The sequence below is a fragment of the Mesocricetus auratus genome, unplaced genomic scaffold, assembly GCF_017639785.1.
Source record: "Mesocricetus auratus isolate SY011 unplaced genomic scaffold, BCM_Maur_2.0 Super-Scaffold_100676, whole genome shotgun sequence".
In the NCBI taxonomy this organism is placed as follows: Eukaryota; Metazoa; Chordata; class Mammalia; order Rodentia; family Cricetidae; genus Mesocricetus; species Mesocricetus auratus.
Window position 1 is genome coordinate 174,895,686 of NW_024429266.1, and position 16,786 is coordinate 174,912,471.

Below are 16,786 nucleotides of genomic sequence, written 5' to 3' on the forward strand. Positions count from 1 at the left end.
TCATTTGCCTTGAAGGTTTCTGGACATTGTCTCCTGTACCACAGGCCAATCGGAAGCTTTCCTTGTTCTGGATGAATGTTTGCTCCTGTGCCCCGCACTCCAAGCTTAACTGTACCTAGATTCCAGGTGTGGACCACCACATTGGGGTGCTCAGTGTCCTGACCCATGTTCACACCCCTGCCAGGCATTCCTCACACAAGCTGTGGCCACATGGCTCGTCTCCATTTAAAACACTCCTGCCTCTTTGCACACCATTCACACTGCCCCTGTGCCTTGGACACCTGTGGAGGCATCTACTGTCATAGAGAGGTAAGTGACCATAGAATCACAGCACCCCATCCTTTCCCTTCCATATCATCATGGCTGAGCTCTCCTGCCAGGCCCTGGGATGAGAACTGAGAGCTAAGATGGGAACACACATATGAAATTTCTTCTCTGGGAGGTTTGAGGTGGGGTTTGGACCCGAGGGCATCAATGGGGACTCAGCCTGAGGAAGAACGAGCCTGCTTGTGTCTTGAGACCTTTGTGTGCCTCATGCTCTGGGTAATTTCCCCATTCAGGAAGGTTCCCAGCCACTCTTGTCTATTGTGATGACTCTTCCTTGATCCTAACTTACCTCTTAGGGGTGAAAGGCAGAGGTTCACTGCCATTCTGGATTGGAGCCTCTGTCACTTCCAGCTGTGAATTTTGCTTGACTCACATGGTGCATCCTGCTGCTCTGAGGCTGTCATCAGGAGACCCTTGTTCAGAGTGGAGATGCCAAAGTACATAGAATGCAGTTATTTTCTTAGTGCTGTCCCTCTGAGGCCAGAGCTCCCTAGTCTCAATGGAATGGGGCTGAGAGCCAGGAAAGGTGGCAGAGGCCTAGAGAGCCAGCATGAGGGAGGGGACCGCAGCAGACTGCAGGCCCCCAGCTCCAAGACCGCCTGGACTGGAAAACTAGATGCAGACTGGTGCCCTCCTCGACCCAGATCAGGCCCTCTGATAGGGAGGCTTCCCCTGACAGCGCACTTGAACAGAAGAGCATTGCCAGTCCTTAGACTCAGCATGGTGGCAGGGTCTGAACCATGGTTTTGCTGATGAGTTCAGCCTGAGGGCAGTGAGGGTAGGGGGGTAGGAAGAGGGAATTCTGGACACTGTCTGCTCTTGAATGGCCTATCCTCCCTGGAGCATCCTGAGGTGTTTTGTCTCTTCTGGTCAGGCATGCCCGTGTTGTCAGGCCAGGGGATGGAAGGAGTGTGGATCTCTGTCAATTCCAGGCAAGCCTGGAAAGGATCTAGGACATCTAGGAGAACTCTGTCTTCCAAGTGGCTTCCTGCCTCCCAAACAACCACAACAACATCAGACTAAATGAAAATGAAAGAAGACAAAGTTGTCCCGAACCTTCGCGGGGCACTCCGGAGTCCTTCCCGAATTTGCCAATGAAGATCGGCAACAGGGCATCCTCAGGAGTCACTAACAGGCCAGCAGCGCCTTGGTGAGAAGCCTGAGCCAGAGGCTGCAGCAGGCTGGAGTTACACCCCTCTCAGCTAGGTGCTAGGGACTGTTTTTTTTTCCTCAGGTGCCTTTGTGTATGCTTATGGCCCATATCCACATTTTAATAAGCAATCCTCATCTTCCATCTACACATCATGTGGCCTGACTCCATCTGTCATTAAACTCTCTTTTATTGTTTCTGCACTATTGTTACTCTTCTGCAGAAGTTGTTGAACCCTTGTGAGTTCTATCCAGCTTCCCTCCTCAGACATTTTCTTATCCGTTGCTCAGGGTCATCTCCTAGTCCAGTTGTTCCAAACCTATGTTGTGCCATCTTTTTAAAAATATTATATATATAATATATAATAAGAGGGCACCACATCTCATTATGCATTGTTGTGATCCACCATATGTTTGATGGGATTTGAACTCACGACCTTGGAAGAACAGCCAGTTCTCTTAACCTTTGAGCCATCTCTCCTGCTCCTGTTTTCTAGTCTTAAGCCCTCTCCCTAATGGTGACTTTACCTTTTGCCAGAACCTGATTTTTCACTGTCAACCTTACTTTATGGATCCTTTCTTTCCAATAACTACAATTCTTTTCAAAATTTATTCATTTATTTAGTATGAGGTGTTCTGCCTGCATGTGTGTTTGTAGCCCAGCTGAGGCTGTAATAATACAGATTGTTGTGAGCCTCTGTGTGCTTCCTGGGTATTGAATTATTATCTTGCAAGAGCAGGCATTGTTCGTAACCAGTGATCTATCTCTATGGCCTCTACTCTTCATTTCTTTACTCCTTTCCCCCCGTTATAGGAAGCACATAAAATTGTAATTTTTCATTATGTATTCATAGGAAACTATGAATTAAGGAATCAACATGTGGTCCTTCCTCTTAAGAGTCTCTGGTAGTACTTCAAAGGCACTCTGTGCTAAGAAAGGTGCCCCTAGTGGGTCATCTCTTACTTGGAGATGTGGTAACAGTGTGTTTGCTTTGGGCTGTGATAATCCTGCAGTATAAAACTAAAACATGCCAACTGCACTCCTGTTTCTCAGCAAGCCCCTCCCTACATGAAATATTTCTCAGGCCAGAGCATTTCATCATGTCAAAAAATTCTTTTTGTTTTTGTTTTTCGAGACAGGGTTTCTCTGTGGCTTTGGAGGCTGTCCTGGAACTCACTTGGTAGTCCAGGCTGGTCTCGAACTCACAGAGATCCACCTGCCTCTGCCTCCCGAGTGCTGGGATTAAAGATGTGCGCCACCAACGCCCGGCTCATGTCAAAATTTTACCCCGTGGATTTCTGATAGCATCAGTTTTTTGTTTTGTTTTGTTCGTTTGTTTGTTTTGGTTTTTCGAGACAAGGTTTCTTTGTGGCTTTGGAGGCTGTCCTGGAACTCCCTCTGTAGACCAGGCTGGCCTCGAATTCACAGAGATCTGCCTGCCTCTGCCTCCCGAGTGCTGGGATTAAAGGTGTGCGCCACCAACGCCCGGCTATAGCATCAGTTAGTATTTGTTTTGGTGTTTTGTCTAAAAGAAAACTGTTTTGTTTTTGTTTTTTTTTGAGACAGAGTTTCTTTTCGTAGCCCTGTCTGTCCTGGAAGTTGCTTTGTAGCACAGGATGACCTGAAACTCAGGGAGACACCTACCCCAGCCTCCCCAATGCATAGATTAAAAACATAAGCCACCCGGTCTGGCTCATAATAGGTTCTTAAAAAGTAGTTTCATAGTCACTACATCTGCTTACCGCAGTAGGTTTGGGGTATTTTCAATAGTATTTGGTTTTCCAGAATTGTAGGCTTTCCCTAAGCAAATCAGATATTTTTGTGAGATTTGGTTGTGTATATTTTTAATCCCATCACAGGGGAGGGAGAGTGAATCACAGGCAGGTGAATATCTGTTAGTTCGAGACTAGAATGATATGTGTAAACAAGTCCAGGGCAGCCACGGCTATGTAGTTTGGCCGTTTCTTTAAATTTAAATTAATAGCAAAAAATAAACGCAAGTCTGTTTCTACCACTGCACTCTAGAAGTCCCCTGGGAATTTGATGATAATAACAGTCATTTTGTCGTCCTCTGGAGTCACCAGCAGGAAAGTGTAATATTCCTTAAAAGCCCAAGGTTTGCAGGTTTTTAGCTTTCAGGAGTTATGCCACTTGTTAACAGAGTCCTAGGAACTCTTCGTGATTATTCATATGCGCATGTGCACCAGGCTTCCGCGTTTGAGTGGGCTGAGCTATTACGTCATTGGGCCGCGCGGCGCGGTTGGAGCTGTGGTTGCCGGAAGTTGAGCGTCGGTAAGTAAGTGCTGGTTGCGGAGCAGGCGCGGGGCTGGCGAGGTTCACTTAGGAAAGTTTAGGCTAGTTTTGGGCTGTTCTGCAGTTTTCTTCACCTGTGTATACAGGATCCCCTCCTTCCACGGCAAGAAATGTTCTGATCCCCGTGTCGGGAGACACCTCGGCTCGCTCATTTTGTCAAGTCCTGCCTTTGTGGTGTGTGTGGACGGGCCCACCAGTGAACTTGTGTCTCTGTTCTGTGAAGGACTTTGATCTTGTTATTTATCTTATGAGGAGGACTTAGTTTTTCCTTTAAGACTTCTCTGAGAAAGGTTGTGCATTCTCTTAAAGGGTTCAGAAATTACAGGCTAATACTTAAAGGAATCAACCTGATAAGGCAAATGCTTGTGTCAGAAAGTTTCTGAGCCAGGTAGGATGGAGTAGAGAGATGACCCCAGGCCGTAGGGAGGCTGAGCCAAGTGAATTGCTATTTAGGACCAGCGTGGGCAATCTGACACAGACCTTTTCGCAAACTGGGAAAGGGGCCTGAGGTGTAACTCAGTGCTAAAGCATTTCCTCAGCATCCCAGGACTCCGGGTTCAACGTGTTACCAGCACATTCCAAATTGAGAGCGAATTCTACCTGTATTTCCGTGTGCAATCTTATTTTAATTCTTAAAAAATACTCGTAATTAACGAGTGCATGTATATATGTGTGCTCGTATTGAATGTAGGTATCAGTAGAAGTCTCCAGAGACAAAACATGTTAGATCCCGACAGCACTGGAGCTACAGGCATGGATGCTGGAAACCAGACCCAGGGCCTGCAAGAGCTGTACACACTCATCACCACTGAGTCAAGATGTCTTTCCTCTGAAAATTAATTTAAAAAAAAATGAATGCGGTGCAGCCCATGCTGGCTTTGAACATTCAGTGTAGCAGAGGCTGGCCTTTGAGGTTTTTATACGTCTGCTTCCACGTCCTTGGATGCTGGGGTTACATGTGTGTACCACTATTGCCTCTTTTATCTAGTGCTGGGAAATTGAACCTTAGGTTTCATGCATGCCTAGCAGTACTATATCAACTCAGCTACACTCCCATTCTAATCACCTTATTCTTTTTTTTTTTTTTCCTTGAGACAGCCCAGGTTCTGCCTCTGCCTACCTAGCCCTGAGATTAAAGGTGTGGGCCACCATGGCCTGGCCAAATCACCTTATTCTTATTCTTTTTTTTTTTTTTTTCCTTGAGACAGCCCTGGTTGTCCTGAAACTCATTTCATAGACCAGGCTGGCCTTAAACTCACAGAGATCCACCCACCTCTGCCTCCCTAGCCCTGAGATTAAAGGCGTGGGCCACCATGGCCTGGCTAATCACCTTATTCTTTTTTTTTTTCCTTGAGACAGCCCTGGTTGTCCTGAAACTCATCTCATAGACCAGGCTGGCCTTAAACTCACAGAGATCCACCCACCTCTGCCTCCCTAGCCCTGAGATTAAAGGCGTGGGCCACCATGGCCTGGCTAATCACCTTATTCTTAAAACCTGTTCAAATGCACTTTCCTTCTCAAATGTACTAATTTGGTGAGTTTTGTTGTTGTTTTGGCTTTTGTCCTTGTAATTTTTTTTTTTAAACCTGTTAACAGACATGTCTGTGACTGTAGACTTGACAGCTCTGTTTCAGGCTTCTCCTTTCCCATATACTGTGTAATTTTTGTCTTAGGACACCTCAGCCCACTGGCCTCAGTTTGTGAAAGCTCATGACTTCCTGTTGCTTCCAGCTTGCCTCTCCTAGTTCTTACTCAAAAAGTCATGTGAGGAGCGGAGGACTGTGGCCAGCTGTCACAGCTCATTGCCTTGTTGGAGTCACACTTGCTCTTAGTTGACGCACGTATCTTTGGAAACTGCTAAGTTGCCTTCCTCTTTCTCTGTAGCTAAATGCATTTAGTTATTTACCCATAATGAGCTCTACTAATATATAAGAGTTTTCATATCACTTATTAGCAAATCCCAACATAAACTTTCTAGGTGTCTGGCATACTGTATATGCTTAACAAATATGCATGAATGCACTTAATAAAGACACATTTGAGGGGCTGGAGAGATGGCTCAGTCCAGAGGTCCTGAGTTCAATTCCCAGCATCCACAAGGTAGCTCACAACCTTCTGTAATGAGATCTGGTGCCCTCTTCTGGTGTGCAGACATACATGGAAACAGGATGTTGTATTCATAATAAATAAATAAATCTTTTTTTTAAAAAAAAAGACACATTTGAATGCCCAGGCTTTGCTTGTATGCATAAGCCCTAAAGATGAAACAGGATCCCATAACCCCACTTTAATGAGGTGGTAGTGTATGCCTTACTCTCAGTCCTTGGGAAGCTAAGGCAGAGAAGAATCGAGAGTTCATGGTGCTAGGTGTAGTGGGCTACGGGCTTTTATTTTGAAAGTGTTGCTGTGGGAAGCAGGACAGTGAAGAATATTAAGTAAGGAGGGCATGTGTTGTCATCCCTAAGTCACTGAGGCAGCAACTGGTACCTGTCGAGGTTCTATGGCAGTGATCCAGGTGACAAAAACAGCAGCCTCAGGTCATGTGCAGTGTGCCAACAGCCACCTCATAACTCTTTGCTTATGGTTTCTGTTACGCCTGCCTTCTCTGAGGTTAGACTTAGGGTCAGTTGGTCTCATTCTTCCCCCTTCCCCAGGGAAATGAATTCCACGGATGCCTTCCTATTCTTCCTGGGGTTTTTTTTTTTTCTCCCTCTCCCAGTGTCTGAATACTAACTTGTGTACTCCTAAGCAAGTTAAGAGGCAATCGGAATTTTCATGTTCATTGCAGACTGCACAAGTCTTATTCGCTGGCTCTTGGTCCAACTCCAGAATTTAGGGTTCTCCCTACCTTCTTTGCCCAGCCACACTGCTTTGAACTGGCTTCTGCATGTCAGGCTGGACATGTGTAGAAAGGAAGTCTTTTCAGGGAAGCTAGCTGTGGGGGAGGGGTGCAGATTCCTGTCATTCCCTAAAACCCTGTTAGTGACCTGGTATACACCATCAAGTTCTTCCTGCAGTCAGACTCATGTCTCCAGCAAGCTCTGAGCACTGTCTGCATTATGGCTGTGGGAAGCTGTTGTCCATTTCCTGTGCCCGCCCCTCAGTCCTCCTCTCAGCTGCCTTCCCTGGCTCTCACTGAGCTCACAGTCACCATCAGCAAAGGCTCTTCTCCTGTCTCTATTGCTCCCCACCCACTCTTGGTTTAGTTTAGTTTAGTTTAGTTTTTACATCTCAACCAAAGTTTTCCTTCCCTCTTCTCCCAGTGTGTCCGCACCCCCATCCTCCCACCGCCTACCCCCACCCCCGCCATTGTGAACTGTTAGTTAAAGATGTGTTACATTTGTTTATGCTGTGAAACATTTATTTAATGGTGCAAAAATGTGTTGCCTTCTTTAGTGCTGCATTGTTTAACTCTGAAGCTGTGTTACTTTGCCTGTCTAAAGCGCCTGATTGGTCTACTGAGTGTGTGGTAAAGATGAGGTGTAGAGTGCTTTTGGAAGATGCAGTGTCCAAGATTGGACCCGGTGTGAAGGCCTTCTGTAGAAAAGATGGCAGGGCTTAGATGTAAAGGGAGAAAGAAGCCATTGGATGGTTCTGGAATTAATGTGAAATAAAAACAGTTTCTTCTTTTTTTTTTTTTCTTCTTCAATTTTGAGATGGGTTCTTACTCTAGTATAGGCTGGCCTCAAGCTCATCTTCTTGCGTTACTGTCGCCAGGGCTGGGATTGCAGATGTGTGCTAAAGTCCCTGCCTATCCTTCTCTCTTTGGCCTGCCATAGTGTGTGTGAAGCCCAGAAGCAGACAATGGGTGTCCTGCCACTCTACCTTATTCATTTGCAGCAGGATCTCTCATTGAACCTGGAGCTAGGTTTGCGGCAAGTAAGTTCCATTGCCTCCACAGCATTCAGGTTACAGGCACACATGACTGTTCCTGGCTTTTTACATGGGAGATGGGGATTTGAACTTAGGTCTTTGTGCTTGCTCACTAAGTGCTAATACCACTGAGCCACCTCCTCAACTCCAGTGTATCTTCCTGATCCAGTACTCGTTGGTTCTGCTGCTGCCACCTGCCCCTATTTCTCAACATTTAGAAGTATGTCTGGCTATTTTATTTTGCTTTGCTTTGTAACCACAGGATATTATTTCTCTTTTTTCTTTTAATTGAGAGGGAACCAGCCAGGTTCACATTTCAGTGTGTGAGGCTCAAAAACACAAAAAATCATTCCACTCAGCCTGCTCTAGGTCCCTGTTGAGAATGCTCTTCTGGTTTGTAAAACCTTGGCTAAAGGGTGTTCCTGGTAAACAATCTAGTCTAGTGATTGCTTTGGTCTCTGAGTTCATATGAGCTTTGCTCATGTTGAATTGAAGATGTGTTAGTTAGGGTTTCAATTGGTATGAAGAGCCACCATGACCAAGGCAACTCTTTGTGTGTGGGGGGCAGGGGTAGGGGAGGTTGTTTCGAGACAGGGTTTTTCGGCTTTCCTATAACTTGATTTGTAGACCAGGCTGACCTCAAACTCACAGAGATCACCTCCCAAGTGCTGGGATTAAAGGTGTGTGCCACCACAGCAACTCTTACAAAGGAAAATATTTATTTGGATGGCTGACAGTTCAGAGGTTCAGTCCGTTATCGTTGTGGTGGGACATGACAGCGTGCAGGCAGACACGGTGCTGGAGAGGTAGCTGAAAGTTCTACACCTTGAATAGGTAACTGGGCATGGATTGCACATATGAGACCTCAAAGTCTGCCTCCACAGTGACATACTTCCTCCAACAAGACCACACCTACTGCTAAAAGTTACAGCTCCTAATAGTGCCACTCCCTTTGGGAGCCATTTTCTTTGAAACCACCACGGAGGACCTTGTTTCCTTGGTGTCTTTTATCCTCTCTGGCTCTTACGTTCTTCCATGGAGTTCCCTGGGCTCTGAAGGGAGGAATTTGATTGAAACAAACCATTTAGGACTGAGTGTTCTAAGGTCTCTCACTCTCTGTGTAATGTCTGGCTGTGAGTCTAAGGTCTCTCACTCTCTGTGTAATGTCTGGCTGTGAGTCTAAGGTCTCTCACTCTCTGTGTAATGTCTGGCTGTGAGTCTCTATATTTGTTCTCATCTGCTGCAGGAGGAAGTTTCTCTGATGATGGCTGAGCAAGGCACTGATCTATGAGTATAGCAGAATACCATTAGGAATTATTTTATCACCATGGAATTTTTGTTTGTTTTTTCTTTTTTTAAAGACTAGGATTGTTTGGTTTTACCCTAGGTCCCTGGGCTATCTAGTCTCTGATTCTTGTTCACCCACACAGTATGGCTTCCGTCTTATGGAGTGGGCCTTAAATCACTTATTGATTGGTTCCTCCTACAAACTTTGTGCCTTCATTGCCCTAGCATATCTTGCAGACAATACACCATTGTAGTTTACAGGGTTTGTGCCAGTCCTGAAACAAAAGAAATTTGTGCGTGCGTGCATGCATGCATGTGCGCGCACACACGTGTGTGTGTGTGTGTGTGTCTGTGTGAATAAGGGTGCAGTTCTGTGTAATGATAAAAAATAAAGGTGAAGTGGGTACTTTTTGGTAGGCCCTGCCAAGGTATGCCACTAAGCAAACATGCCAAAAGCAACAGAGTTAGTGCAAGAGGTTTATTGGGGGAGCGGGTGAAAGTGAAAGGCCATGTTGGAGTGGAGACCTGAGAGGGGCAGGCAGACAGAAAGCAGAGAAACAGAATAGGGAAGAGACAAGAAGAGAAGCAAGAGGCAAGAGAACAAGCGGTGCCTAGAGGGCACTTTTAAGGGGTGCGCATGTCCCATAGCTGATGGTGGGAAGACATCTGGCAGTAGGTGATGATGTAACTTAACTGCTTTGGTGGCAGAGGCAGACTGCTGCCCCAGCAGAAACTAACAGTGTAGGGGTCAGATGATAACCTGAGATGCCAATCCTGACCTTCCGCCTTGTTTGAGACAGGCATGGGCTTCCACTGTGTGCACCATGCTAGCTGGCGGGGGAGCATCTGGGAATTCTCCTGTCTCTACTTCCTGTCTCCCCGCTGGAGCTCTGGGCCCTGGGAACTCCTTCCTTCCTCCTTTTCTGTGAGGGTTCTCAGCAAGAGCAGACTGCTCCATTCCCAAACAGCCTGTGCTGTGGTTGGTTGTTGATTTTTGAAGGAGGGAACCCCAGGTGGGCATATCTTAGTCAGAGTTGGAGTTCTGTGTTTGTGGATCACCGTTGGCTAGCACAAAGAGGGATTGGAAAATGGATTCCAGCTATGTCTCTGAGCACCTTCTGGATGCCAAGGCCTGGAGCAAACATTCCCAACCCCTCCATCTTCAGAGGCACCCTGGCATCCTGGGTTGTGAAAATTGCCCACGCATTACAGAATGGAGAATCTAGGTTTCTCAGCTGGTAGCAAATGGGCTTGCAGGCTGGCTTCTAGAGGCTTCAGACCAGATTTTCCAGTGTGCATCCTGCTAGCTCCGCTTCTGGCATTTTCTCTCTGAATCAGTAAAAACTCCCCTGCTCTCCCAAAGCGAGTAAACAAAAAGCATGAGACACAGAAAAATGACAGTGAGGCCATTTGGGGGATGGTAGGCTGCTGTGTTTATCTGCTACCCTCTCCAGGTTCACATTTCCTGAAGAGAACTTTTTGTTTTTCTGTGGCTGCTAACTTTCTATAAGTGTGCTTCCTTCATTTCTAACAGTCCTACACTGGCCTGCAATTTGCTGTGTCCAATCCAATTAGGCCCATGCTGAGAGACAACTGCTGGGAAGCCTCACCATACACAGCCAATACATCTTCTATTTATTTTATGAACATCAAAACTCAAGTACCCACTTCTTCAGCATGTTTGGTAACAAAATGCCAGAAGTCTGCCGCAAAAGTACTAGTTCATGGAGGGAAATCCTATTTAAAGCTGCTTCTTCTGTGTTAGGAGGAAATCATCATCTGCTAACTCAGGTGGGAATGTGGCGTCTGATGTCCTTGGTGGAGCTGTCTTTGTCTTTGTCTTTTTCTTTTTCTTTTTGGTTTTTAGTTTTTGGTCTTTTTGAGACAGAGATTATCTGTGTAGCCCTGGCTGTCATGGAATTCAGTCTGTAGACCAGGCTGTCCTCTGCTTCTGCTTCCTGAGTGCTGGGATTAAGGGTGTGCACCACCACCTGGTGGCTTTGTCTTACCATGGGAGGTTTTCTTCCTCGTTTTTATTCAGATTTAACCCACACATGTACTATCATGATGACAGCGTCTTTGCAAAGGTATATGCCCCATGAGCAACACAGCTTATGCACTAGAATCTTCCGGCTCCCTGCAAGGCTTCCTCATGCCCTTTCTTGGCCATCTACTTGCTCCTGCCCTAGAGTTGACTTAGACTTAGCGTCCTGTTGATGAGATTTTCCTGCTGTAGAATAAAGCTGTGTGTCAAAGTGTTAAAAATGGGTCTTCTTAGTGTAACCTTTTGCAGAAACACTGCCAGAAGACCCTGTTTATCCCTCTCCTAGAAACTCCATTCAGGATCTCTCTCTCTGTCTGTCTCTCCCCCCCCCCTCTGTCTGTGTGTGTGTGTGTGTGTGTGTTTTCAGTCTCCCAAGTAGAATTAGCATTTCAGCACACTTGGCTTCCATTCTGGTTTTATCCAGCTCCTAAGTGAAGCTGAGCCCCAGTCCCCACCGTGCCCAGTGTGTCTTCCTACTCCCTCAGTTTGCAGCAGAGCCTCAGTTGGACTTCTGACTGTGACACCTTGGACAGTTGTCAGCCAGTCCTGGTCATCCATTCTGCAGAATGTTTTTCAGTTTGGGTTTATTTTCTTTTTACATCCAGGGTAGCCATGTAGTTCTCATGAATTTGACCTGACAGCACAGAATGTCTGTCACCGGCATTCACTTTGACATCATCAGCAGCTTTGTTGTGTGTGTTAGGACTGGAACCCAGAACTTTGAATGTGCCAAGTGCAGACATACTGCTGGGCCATACCCCAGCATACGGTGGTGTCTTAATGACCAGGTTTTGTCCCTGTGGTCACTTTCTTCCTTCTCATTAGCTATATTTTTGTAGAGAGCTATGCTGAGGCTAAAGGGAGACCCTGGAACTTCCCACTGCAGGAGCACTTTCAGAAGGACTTTCGGCTTGTGTGTGTGGTAAGGAGCACCTGTTTCTGAATTCCGAGGTCTTAGTCCTCAAGGAAGACAGTAGGTCATAGACCTTTGTGTCAGTCTGTAGGTTCCCAGGTGTTCTTAGATTTGTTGCCACTGTCCATGGTAGTAAGATTCCAGCACCCAGAGTCTGTATTCTCAGACACAGTCTCTTGCTCTTACTTTTCTTAAGGGAGATTCCCAGAAAGGAAATCTAGGATTCGTTATTATTTGTGCATGCGTGCATGCATGCATGCGTGTGTGTGTGTGTGTGTGTGTGTGTGTGTGTGTGTGTGTGCATGTGTGTGTGTGTTTGTGTGTGTCTGCCTGCCTGTGCACGTGTGCTTACACATGCATGCATGCACGCACACTTAGGCCATGGCACTCATATGGAGGTTGGAGAGCAATTGCAGGAGTTGGTTTTCTCCTTTCACCATGTGGTCTTAGGGATCCAGCTCAGGTTGTCTGGTTTGGTGGCAAGTGTCTACCCACTGAACCTTCTTACCCTTATGGCACTGAGAGCTATTTTACGAAGGACTAGCAATGCGGGGAGGGGAGCAGCATGAACCATGTACTTTGGGAATTTACAATTGAGTGGATGGAGGTGGATGGGCAAGCAAAGAGGTAAACATGGTACTAAATCAGAGCTAGCTTGGAGACAGCAGCACTGGCCTGTTGTTGATGAGAGAGAAGCAGAAGAAGGCAGACAAGTGCGAGGAGCATTGGGAAGGCTTCCAAGCAAGCACAGGGAAGCCCTGGCTTTAGGATTTTAGGCAGTCAGTGTCACCTGTGACAGTACGGACTGAGCATTTCCAGGTTCTTGGCCTCTTATTCAAGAATAAAATAAAGCCCATAGAGATGGCAAGTAGTGAGGATACTTTATTCAAATTAAGGCGATAGAAACAGGTTAGAATATTGCTGCAAGACAGCAGCAAGCCACATGAATGAAGACACTCAAGGGCCCCAAGTTATTGCCTGAGTTCTCTTTATGAGGTCTAAAGAAGGAGGGGCTGTTACTAAGAGACTTCATATTTTGGATGGTTCTCCGTATTGATAGATTAGATAGTATAATATTTTTTCTGCTGCACATGTCACTTCCCTATATCTGATTTTAGTTATATGTACTTCCAGTTCTGCATAGGTATAAAATGGTAGATAAGAAACTGTCCCTAAAAATTCACCTGAGATTTTTTTTTTTGCCCTATTGTACCAACTGGTTCTTATACCTGGGCTCAAAGAGAGCAGGATTAACTGGTATCTGTCTGAATTTGACCATTGTCAAGGGAAGGAGAAACCCATTTAGTTGTTGGGAGAGAAGTAGTATGTGTGAGTGGACCAATGCAGGTGGGTTACTACCAGGTTTCCAGGTATGGTGTTCAGAGAGGTGTGTGTATGTGTGCATAGTATAGGCAGGTACATGTCTCAGCTCCCAGGTACATAGTTAGAAGAGGTGGGTGTGTACAGCTTGTACCAAGTGGAGTCCCAGGTTACTAAACTATCCCCTATGCTTGCTTGTCTCAATAGATGAGTGTTGGGAAAAGTTCTCTGACAGGGAAAACTTCAGTGCAGCAGCTGAAAGCAGGCATTAGGGAGCTTGTCTTTTCTTGAACATCAAGTCTGAGCTGTAGGGAGGAAGGATCATGAGCTGAGAGTGGAGGAGCTGACAGGCAGTGACAGGGCCCAGGAGAAAGTGAGAAGGAAATCCCCAAGATGTGGAAGTGTAGCGATGAGTTATGGTGCTGTGCTTCTGAGGACCTGGAGTCTTGCAGATTCAGTCTTTCTAAGGAGTTACCAAGTCTCAATAAATCTTAAGTGTGCTTCATCTAATGCCGAGGACTGGGTGAGTGTTCTGCATAAACTGTATTTACCAGATCGTAAAGATATGTTTACAGGGAGCTGGGCATGGAGGAACATGCCTATACTCCCAACACTCAGAAAGTTAAGGCGGAGGTTGTGAATTCAGGGGACAGTTTGTTCTTTATAGAAAGTTCGCAGCCAGCCTTAGCTATGATCAGGACCCTGCCATGCTCCTCTGCTCAGTATGCCTAAGGTCACATTCTAGAGCGCTATTTGTGGCCTTTGATTCCTATCTTGGTCTTCAGAGCTGCCCATGATGTTTTGCTGTTGTTTTGTTTGTTATTGTTGTTGTTTTGGGACAGGGTATCTCTGTGTAACCCTGGCCGTCCTGGGACTCACTCTGTAGACCAGGCTGGTCTGGAATTCACAGGGATCCGCCTGCTTCTGCCTCCTGAGTGCCACCACCACCCAGCAACTTGATGATTTCTAATGCCTTGTAAAATATTATGGCAGAAATTTCAGTTTCTCTAAAACATAAAAACAAAACATAATAAAAATCAAATAAACCAGATATTTTTACTTTTTTTAAATTGTGTGGTGTGTATATGTGGTTGTGGAGGCCAGAGGAGGACATTGGGTTTTCTGCTCTATCACTCCACTTTTTCTCCCTGAGATGGGGTCTCCATTTAACCTGGAGTTCACCAGTGTTGCTGACTGGCCTGCCTGTGAGCTTCTAGTGTCCATCTGTCTGCCCCCTAGTGCTGGAGTTGGAGCTGTGTGTGACCATACTCAGGTTTCTAAGTGGAATCTGGGGGTCCCAACTCAGCAAGTGCTTCCACCGCTGAGCCCTTTCTCGAGCCCCTGGCTTTGACAAGGGAGAATAATATATGACAGATACTATATGACAGATACTACTTGTGGCTTGAAGTTTCTAAAATACTTACTTCCTAGCTGCTTTCAGGAACGCTTCCAGGCCCCAGGTGTGGCTGGTGCAGCATCACTTGACAAGTGATCCTCAAAGCGAAGCTCAGATGCTTCCACTAGTGGGAGGCAGCCCATTTCCCATCTGGTCCGCTCAGGCAACGTTAGTCATTTTGGGTTTCTGATCAAATTGTCATATGGTGTGTCGTCTGGGCACTGGCCTTGAGTGATACTTACTGTGTGTCATATGAGCACTGGCCTTAGGTGATGTCTTACTGTGTCACTGTGCATGGGCCTTGAGTGAAGACAAGAGGACATGTTTCATGTCAGCATTTGTCACGCATCTTCTGTACTCCAGGCACTGTGCTCCAGGGTTACAAGCTGTGGCTGCTCTTGCAAAGGCCCTGGGTTTGGTACCCAACACCCACATGGTAGCTAACAACTGGAGCTACAGCTCCAGTTCCAGAGGCTGCCCTCTTCTGGCCTCACTGGACACCTGTACACTCATGACAAATACACACACACACACACACACACACACACACACACACACACACACACGCACGCACACGCACGCATATAAATAAAAACTAAAAAGAATCTTAAAGATTCAGTTTTAAGCAATTTTCAGTCTTTAACATCTGTTTTTGCACCAGGTGTGTACAGGTGGTGGTGGTGCATGTCTTTGATCCCAGCACTTGTGTGGCAGAGACAGGTGGATATCTGTGAGTTTGAGGCCAGCCTGGTCTACAGAGTGAGTTCCAGGACAGCTAAGGCTGCATAGTCTGACCATGTCTCTGAAACCAAAAAGAAAAAAAATTGTTTTTGTTTTTTATTTGCTTTCTTTTCTTTTTTAATTTTTTTTTTTTACAGCAGACAGAATTCTCTAGAGGAACAGAGCAGATTGAATGAATATATCATTTATATGAGATTTATTAGAGTAGTTTCCAGGCTCTGATCCAGCTAGTTCAATGGTGTCTACCAATGGAAAGTCTAGCAATCGGGTAGTTGTTCAGTCCAGGAGGCTGGATGTCTCAGCTGGTCTTCAGTATATTCTGGAATCCCAAAGAAATAAGGCTCTAATGCCTGTGAAGGAATGGGCTTGCCAGTGAGAGCGAGGGCAAGCAGGCAAAGAGCAAGAGCCTCCTTCTTCCCCGTCCTTTACACAGGCTGCCTGTGGAAGGTGTGGCCCAGATGAAAGGTCTGGATTAATTTAATTAGGAAATTCCCTCACAGGTGTACCCAGCTGCTTGGATTTCAGTTAATTACAGATGTAGTCACATTGACAACCAAGAATAGTCATCACAGATAATCTCCATCTTTTAAAAAATCTACAGAATTCTTCCATCTGACATAGTTGCCAACATCTTTCTCCTCCCATCAGTGGGAGCACAGGGTGACGGGATGCTGGTGTAATCAGCTGTGATGGCATTCCTGACAGTGCTGGGTAATTCCTGACACAGGCAAAGCCTACCCTGTCCAAGACTCATGCATCACCAAGCTTGTCCACCTGGCCATTTGGTTTGGACAGAAAGAAAACTGCTCTTATTTTTCCTTATTTCTATATTGCTGTTCCAGATACACAGTGCCAAGTTAGAAAGACTCAGAGACTATACAGTGACTGGTGGTAGCCTGCCCCTGCCCCTGGCCCTCTGCCTCCTGCTCCTCTCCTACCCCTTCCTGCCTCCTATCCCTATCTGTCTCTCTGCCCACAGTTCTCTTCCTGCCCCTGCCTCTTTTCCCTTGACTCCTGTCCTTCACTTCCTGCTCCCTCTTCCTGCCCCTGCCTCCTGCCTTCTTGTGTCTTTCTCTTCCCATCCTCCTCCCTAGATTCTTTCTCTTGGTCATTTTGGGCACTCAGTGACACCTGAGCTCCCACATGTCTTTGGAGATGACTCCATTGATAAAACTGTACAATTAGCACCAGGGCTGGGTGGTAAATGAAGCCTTGGGGGTTGTGTTGCCCAGCTGCCTCTTTCATCTTGACTGTTTTCACTGCTGGGATTCTTGTCTGTTACTTGTCAAACCCTCATCAAAACCATCAAAGCCTGTCTTCTTTCACCAGAAACAACACAGTGCCATCTTGGGAGACTTGGGTTTGACTCCCCATCAGTCTTGGTGCCTGTGTCTGGACACAGTGTCCATGTGGGAATGACAT

The 16,786-nt window shown here is 46.2% G+C and overlaps 1 protein-coding gene across 6 annotated transcripts in view; it reads left to right on the plus strand.

Moving 5' to 3' along the window:
* Positions 1–3,692: 3,692 nt before the first annotated feature.
* Atg7 (autophagy related 7) overlaps positions 3,693–16,786 on the plus strand; it is a 278,976-nt gene continuing 265,882 nt past the window's right edge. For 4 of the 6 annotated variants that reach the window (XM_040738125.1, XM_040738129.1, XM_040738130.1 and 1 more), the window contains exon 1: positions 3,701–3,769. The gene's annotated coding sequence lies outside the window, so the exon portion shown is untranslated. Of the gene's footprint in view, positions 3,770–11,766; positions 11,917–16,786 lie in introns of those variants that run through there. The other 2 variants (XM_040738126.1, XM_040738127.1) reach the window with 2 other exon arrangements.